Source organism: Scyliorhinus torazame, chromosome 9, assembly GCF_047496885.1.
Source record: "Scyliorhinus torazame isolate Kashiwa2021f chromosome 9, sScyTor2.1, whole genome shotgun sequence".
NCBI lineage: Eukaryota > Metazoa > Chordata > Chondrichthyes > Carcharhiniformes > Scyliorhinidae > Scyliorhinus > Scyliorhinus torazame.
The window spans coordinates 99755983-99764043 of NC_092715.1; the positions used below are offsets into that span (position 1 = coordinate 99755983).

At 42.4% G+C, this 8061-nt stretch overlaps 1 pseudogene; it reads right to left on the bottom strand.

The window, feature by feature from the left end:
• Nucleotides 1-6114: 6114 nt before the first annotated feature.
• LOC140430117 (carnitine O-palmitoyltransferase 2, mitochondrial pseudogene) lies at nucleotides 6115-7401 on the bottom strand (annotated as a pseudogene).
• Nucleotides 7402-8061: the final 660 nt, after the last annotated feature.

The following is an 8061-nucleotide window of genomic DNA, read 5'->3' on the forward strand; positions in this document are numbered from 1 at the left end:
TACGTGTAAAAAGCCTTGGGATTTTCCTTAACCCTATTTGCTAATGACTTTTCGTGACCCCTTCTAGCCCTCCTGACTCCTTGCTTAAGTTCCTTCCTACTTTCCTTATATGCCACACAGGCTTCGTCTGTTCCCAGCCTTTTAGCCCTGACAAGTGCCTCCTTTTTCTTTTTGACGAGGCCTACAATATCACTCGTCATCCAAGGTTCCCGAAAATTGCCGTATTTATCTTTCTTCCTCACAGGAACATGCCGGTCCTGTATTCCTTTCAACTGCCACTTGAAAGCCTCCCACATGTCAGATGTTGATTTGCCCTCAAACATCCGCCCCCAATCTATGTTCTTCAGTTCCCGCCTAATATTGTTATAATTAGCCTTCCCCCAATTTAGCACATTCATCCTCGGACCACTCTTATCCTTGTCCACCAGTACTTTAAAACTTACTGAATTGTGGTCACTGTTACCGAAATGCTCCCCTACTGAAACATCTACCACCTGGCCGGGCTCATTCCCCAATACCAGGTCCAGTACCGCCCCTTCCCTAGTTGGACTGTTTACATATTGTTTTAAGAAGCCCTCCTGGATGCTCCTTACAAACTCTGCCCCGTCTAAGCCCCTGGCACTAAGTGAGTCCCAGTCAATATTGGGGAAGTTGAAGTCTCCCATCACCACAACCCTGTTGTTTTTACTCTTTTCCAAAATCTGTCTACCTATCTGCTCCTCTATCTCCCGCTGGCTGTTGGGAGGCCTGTAGTATACCCCCAACATTGTGACTGCACCCTTCTTATTCCTGATCTCTACCCATATAGCCTCACTGCCCTCTGAGGTGTCCTCTCGCAGTATAGCTGTGATATTCTCCCGAACAAGTAGCGCAACTCCACCTCCCCTTTTACATCCCCCTCTATCCCGCCTGAAACATCTAAATCCTGGAACGTTTAGCTGCCAATCCTGCCCTTCCCTCAACCAGGTCTCTGTAATGGCAACAACATCATAGTTCCAAGTAGTAATCCAAGCTCTAAGTTCATCTGCCTTACCCGTAATGCTCCTTGCATTAAAACATATGCACTTCAGGCCACCAGACCCGCTGTGTTCAGCAACTTCTCCCCGTCTGCTCTGCCTCGGAGCCACACTGTCCCTATTTCCTAGTTCTCCCTCAATGCTCTCACCTTCTGACCTATTGCTCCCGTGCCCACCCCCCTGCCATACTAGTTTAAACCCTCCCGTGTGACACTAGCAAACCTCGGGAGGGTTTACAAATAACAACAAATAACAAACTTCTTCCGCATACAAGTCATCTCCATTAAACTCGAGGTTTTCCTTTTAGAACATCAAAGATATCATTCAAACTGGTTTAGATATTTCAGGAATTCATTTCCTTCTTTGCTACCATACCAAATGAGATTGCATCCGAGGTGTCATAAATGTATCCAATACCATAGCCATTCTGTGTGACTACCAAGTTCAAACAGCTGTGCTATTCAATGTGCTCGTTGAGATGTTGATGTTATTGAATTTGGTGTCGGCAGGATCTTAGACAAAAACCAGCAGCTGCAGGTTTGCTGTGTATTTACCTCTGCAAAAACCAGACAACATCGATACCAGCGACCATCAGCATAACAAAGCAATAGCAATCTGCATACTGATGAGCAATCCCTGGAAACAATAAGTAACATTTTGACACACAAAGCAAAGCCAGACTCCTCGGCGCCAGCAGGAGCCAAAACAAAGGAGGTGAATGAGCACCTCAAGACCGCCCATCGATCAGGGAACCGCTCCAGTATTGGAGAAAATCGAACCAAGCGATTGGGACAAAGTCCAATCACTTGGGACCAGGTACAGGGTCCGCCCCGAAAGGCGGGAAGCCCCTGGGGACTATAGGAGTTGAGCCCCAAGTTCAAATCGCTCTCTTCACTCTCTTCACCGCTCTCTTCTTCCTGCCCGGGCCACCCAACAAAACGAACCAACATTGACCGTGACCGGTGCAGTAACTCCAGTGATCATCAAAATCGTAAGTCTTAATTCAATGCTCGCTATGAGATAGGCGCTCCTAGCTACCAATCCGTACCAACTTCGAATCCCGCAGACTCAGAACCCGAACGAAAGGCCATTTGTTCCCCTGACCTGGTGGGCCAGTTCGAAGTTAAGTATAGGCCTGTTAGTTGTAGAAGTAGCTTAGACGTAGAATTTGTGCATGAGTAGTGATTACTGCGTATAATAAATGTGCTTTGATTTAAATCTTACTAATCGGTGTATTGGGTTATTGATCATTACTCGGACTTGAACCTCGTGGCGGTATCATAAAGATACCTGGCGACTCAAGAGCAAAGGTAATAAAACAGAGCAATTGAACCAAGGAGAAAATGAGCAACAAGGCAAATGTATTAGGTGTTTGTGTAATTACATCATACATCAATTTCGAAGTTTGATTTTCTTAAATCAACATCACCTTGAAATTATTATTGGTAATTCACTGTAAAGGAAAATCAGGTGGACAATGGACATTGTTGTGATATAACTGTGTACACAGAACATATAGTTGTTTAACTATTAAGATAATTTATTCACAAATATGTGGAATAGATAACTAACGAACTATAATACAGACCATGGATACTGGATGAATTCAGTGAATTCTCCGAGAGCTACTCTAAATGTTACTACCAACTGGCGGGTTTCTTGAATCATGTGATAGATCTCAATCGCCACCAGCTGGTTGGAGGTCGCATTGCTAACTATATGCAGAACTGTACACAGGCATATCACCACAGACATCATTTTACAAACCCCACCAAAACTGACATTCTAGCCTCCAGTTTTATCCATTTTCCCTTGTTCTCGATTCCTCAACTGCCAGAAATAGTTGGTTACTATCTACCCTGTTCCATTCTTCCACTATTTTAAACACATGTGTTATATTACTCCACGATCTGCATTGTTCTAACAGAAAAGTTTCATTTTTATTTTTACTGTCAAAATGGACAATTTCATATTTGCCCACATTATACTCCATTTGGGCTGGGGCTGTTTAGCACAGGGCTAAATCGCTGGCTTTGCAAGCAGACCAAGGCAGGTCAGCAGCACGGTTCAATTCCCATACCAGCCTCCCCGAACAGGTGCCGGAATGTGGTGACTAGGGGATTTTCACAGTAGCTTCATTTGAAGCCTACTTGTGACAATAAGCAATTTTCATTTCATTTCAAAAGCCAACATTTTTCAAGTTGTCTGATACAGTTTTATATTGGCTCATCATTACCCCTGTTATATACCTTTTGCTAAGACAGCAATTTATGTTTATATTTCACCTTTAATGTAATAAAACATAAAACATCCCGAGGCACTACATTATTAAGCTCATGGAGGGGAGGTAGCATATTGACATGAATTGAAGATTGGCTAGCTAACAGGAAACAGAGAGTTGACATAAATGGGTCTTTTTCTGGTTGGCAGGATGTGATGAGTGGTTGGCCACAGGAATCAGTGCTGTGGTCTCACTTTTTACAGTTTATAGAAATGACTTGGATGAAGGGAATAAAAGTATGGTTGCTAAATCTACTGATGACACAAAGATAGGAAAGTAAATTGTGATGAGGTCATAAGGAGTCTACAAAGGCACATAGATAGTTTCAGTGGTCAAAGATCTGGCAAATGGAGTATAATGTGGGCAAATGTGAAATTGTCTATTTTGACGGGAAAAATAAAAAAGAAGCTCATTATCTAAATTATGAGAGATTGTAGAGCTCTGGGCTTCCTAGTGCATGAATCACGAATTACAGTCATAGCATGTAATTTGGAACACTAATAGAATATTATTGTTTAATGTGAGCAGAGTAGATGACAAAAGTAGGGAGGTTATGCCTCAGTTGTACAAGGCACTGATGAGACGACCTCTAGAGTATTGTGTGCAGTACTGATCTTCTTATTTAAGGAAAGATGTAAATGCATTAAAAGCAGTTCAGAGAAGGTTTACTCGACTAATACCAGGAGTTGGCAATATGTCTAATGGGGAAAGGTTTGGGTGGTTTGGTTTGTATCCACTAGAGTTTAGAAGGTTAAGAGGGAACTTAATTGAAACCTTTAAGATCCTGAGGGGTATTGGCAGGGTGGATGTGGAGCGGATATTTCCACTTGTTGGAAAATAAGGGGTTACTCATTTCAGATGGAGATGAGGGAAAATGTTTTCTCTCGGAGAATTCTGAGTCTCTGGAACTCTCTTCCTCAAAATGCAGTGGAAGCAATCATTTTAAGGCAGAGCTGGATAGATTGTTGATTATTAGAGGTAGACAGAAATATAGGGTTGAGGTTACCATCAGATCAGCCATGATCTTATGGAATGGCGGAGCAGACTCAAAGGGCCCAGTGGCCTACTCCTGCCCTTAATTCATATGTTCATATCATATGTAAAATTAGATGCCGAGCCACATAAAGGATATTGCAGCACATGACCAAAAGCTTGGTCAAGGAGGTAGGTTTTAAGGAGTTCCTTGAAGGAAGAATGAGAGGTAAAGAATCATAAAAGTCAACCCAGAGTATAGAATTCCATTTTTTTTAATTGTCTTATCAATCTGAACTGCTGCCATTAATATCCTGAAAATGTAGCCCTTTAGCATTTGCTCTTCCATAAAAATGTACCCATGCATAGAATAAGAGGATTATATAGAGGATTTGAGTATGGGAGTAGGGATGTTTTACTACAATTGGATAGGGCATTGGTGAGGCCACACCTGGAGTATTGTGGGCAGTTTTGGTGTCCTTATCTGAGAAAGAATGTTCTTGCTATGGAGGGAGTGCAGCGAAGGTTTACCAGGCTGATTCCTGAGATGTCGGCACTGTCTTTTGAAGAGAGCCTAAATCAGTTTGGATTATATTCATTGGAGTTTAGAAGAGTGAGGGGGGATCTCATAGAAACTTTTAAAATTCTAACAGGATTAGACAGGATAGATTCAGAAACAATGTTCCCGATGGTGGGGGAGTCCAGAAATAGCGGTCATAGCATAAGGATAAGCGGTAAACCCTTTAGGACTGAGGTGAGGGGACATTACTTCACCCAGAGAGTGGTGAATCTGAGGAATTCACTACCACAATAAGTAGTTAAGGCGAAAACATTATGTAAGTTCAAGAAGGAATTAGATATTACCCTTGGGGCTAAAGGGATCAAGGGATATGGGGGAAGACGAGATCAGGGTATTGAACTTGATGATCAGCCATGATCATAATGAATGCCAGAACAGGCTCTTAGGGCCGAATAGCCTCCTCCTGCTTCTACAGGGCTGGTTTAGCACAGTGGGCTAAACAGCTGGCTTGTAATGCAGAACAAGGCCAGCAGCGCGAGTTCAATTCCCATACCGGCCTCCCCGAACAGGTGCCGGAATGTGGCGATTAGGTGCTTTTCACAGTAACTTCATTGCAGCCTACTTGTGACAATAAGTGATTATTATTTTCTATGTTTCTATGTATGTATAATTATGGTATTTTTCTTTACCATGCTGTATTACCTCAGAGTGACCAAAATTACATTCCATCTGTCATATTTTAGGCCATTTACTTTGCAGCTTCAAGGAATTAACATCTACAATAATCTTTATTGTCACAAGTAGGCTTACATTAACACTGCAATGAAGTTACTGTGAAAAGCCCCTAGTCGCCACATTCCGGCACCTGTTTGGTACACAGAGGGAGAATTCAGAATGTCCAAATTACCTAACAGCATATCTTTCGGGAATTGTGGGAGGAAACTGGAGCACCTGGAGGAAATCCACGCAGACACGGGGAGAACGTGCAGATTCCGCACATACAGTGACCCAAGCTGGGAATCGACCCTGGGACCCTGGCGCTGTGAATCAACTGGGCTACCTTGCTGCCCATTATTGGTATCCAATATTGGTTTCATCTACACATTTTGAAGCCACTCCCTCTTGCTTTATTTACAAATCATTAATATAAACAGAAATGTCTCTGAAACTGAACCCGTGGGATGTCACTTTCCATTGCAAATCACTCTTAAAAATTGTCCTTAACTCCTACTATCCACTTTCTCCTAGTTTGTTCCCATCTCCCTGATTCCATATTCTTTAATCTTCTATCATAATCTCACAAATGGTCTTTTCCAATCAGTATTTCACAATAACTCACGCAAGGCGGCTTTGATCAGCAGCTTTCTGTGAAGTTTGGAACAACTGTAAACCATTTTCTTCAGTTCCTCTGAGCTGTGCTTTCCCCTTTCAGAGACAAAGGTCATTGAGCACTGTTTCGTAGGAGGATTAGCTGGGTGAATGGTTTCTGTGCGCCCATGTTTAAAGGCAGCAGTACTGCAGGACTCATAAGTAGGAACAGTTTTCCCATGCTGATGGAGAAAGGCCATCTGAAAGCCCAGCTGCACAATTGCACCTGGACTTAAATTCTGTTCCATTATCAAATTCTTTCCAATAATTGCGATCCTCCAGTTGTCCAACTTGCAAGGATTTTCTTTGACTCTCAAACGCCCCCTGTGCCGCACTAGCCATTGCTTTTACTGACTCGCTGAGCTTGAACTCAAGTTTGGCACTGGTTGATCGCTGGATTTTCTGTGCTGTCGTTTAATATCTCCTCTAGGAACTGTAACACGGCCACGCCATCCCCCCAGGAATGCTCAAAGTTAATGCCAGATACCCCGTTGTTCGTAATGATCAAACTGAAGGATTTGTTAAACCAGCGGTGCACACCGTCACTGTGGAGCATAGCGTGGATGAGTTCAGTTTCATTCTCAACCCGATTATCCTCTAGGCAGAGACAGAAAATAGCACTGTCCATTTGGTGCAGGCTCTCTGTGTTCCCCAGATCCACCAAATCCTCGCTCACTTTTGCCCAGATACCCCTGTTTTCAGTGGTCACGTAACCCATTGGGAACTTTGGAGGAGCACTATTTATCTGGAGGATACAGTGAAGACACTTCTCGATTTCTGATTCGTGCAGAATATTGCCACAGTTATCCAGCACATCGAACACATAAAAATAGCCATTACTCATCATCAGCAAATGCCTGGACAGCTCCACTGTCAGACGTTCATCTTTGTGCAGTTTGGGTGTTAAACAGATAGACATATTGAGACATATCCAAAAGGATAAGCACTCGCCAGGTAGGCTCCATACCAGGAAAATCTGGAGGGAAGCCAGCTGACCAAACTTTTGAACGAATCAGTCTCACTCCTCTTTGGGTTCATGTGAAATATATCTGGCTTCAAATAATTGCTCTTCAGTGTTTTAGAAATCTTAAAGCTGAGATGACCAAATTTGTGGCTCGTTCAAGCTGATTATTATATTCTGGTTTGGGGTCAAGGTGCATACTGATGAACGGATTGACATTAAAAACAAGCGGTTCTCTTGCTGTTAGATACTTGTTGTACCAGGGAGCTGCAAAAGACGACATGATAGGAAGGTTATTGTATATTTTATCAGGAGCTGACTGTTACTGATCACTATGACGAAAATGCCAAGGAATACTCTGCCTACTTTGTTCAAGAACTTTATTTTCTCCAACCAAAGTTGGTTCCGTTCAGTGGACTTTACTCTGTAGAAGAATGGGAATTATTTAATTGCCTATTAGTGAAGTGATCTTGCAAGCATACAAGATTTAAGAATCACTGTAGCTCCTTCGTCATTCAGAGAAGGGGACAATAATGAATGTTAATATAGGTTAATTAGCCCATTGTAGCAAATGATAAGAAATATTGAGTTGAATTACATGCAAACAAGCTACACATAACCTTCCAGTTATCCATTAGGCAGAATTTTCTGTTACCTGTATGATAGCTTTCTGATGGTACTGGCACAGATAGCAGCAAAAAACTATATTCTGTTAGAGTTTCTCTCAAAAATAGTGATAGGTACTGAGAAAAAACTTCTTCACAAGATTGATTCAGGTCTGGAATGCACTGTCTGGAAGTGTGGTGGAGGCAGGTTCAAACGAGGCCTTCAAGAAGGCATTAGATGATTATTTGAGTAATCATTTGATTGTTCAAGGATATGAAGAAAAGGCAGGGAAATGACTATTGAGCCAATTACTTGCCCAGTTAAGGGCCAGCTCCAC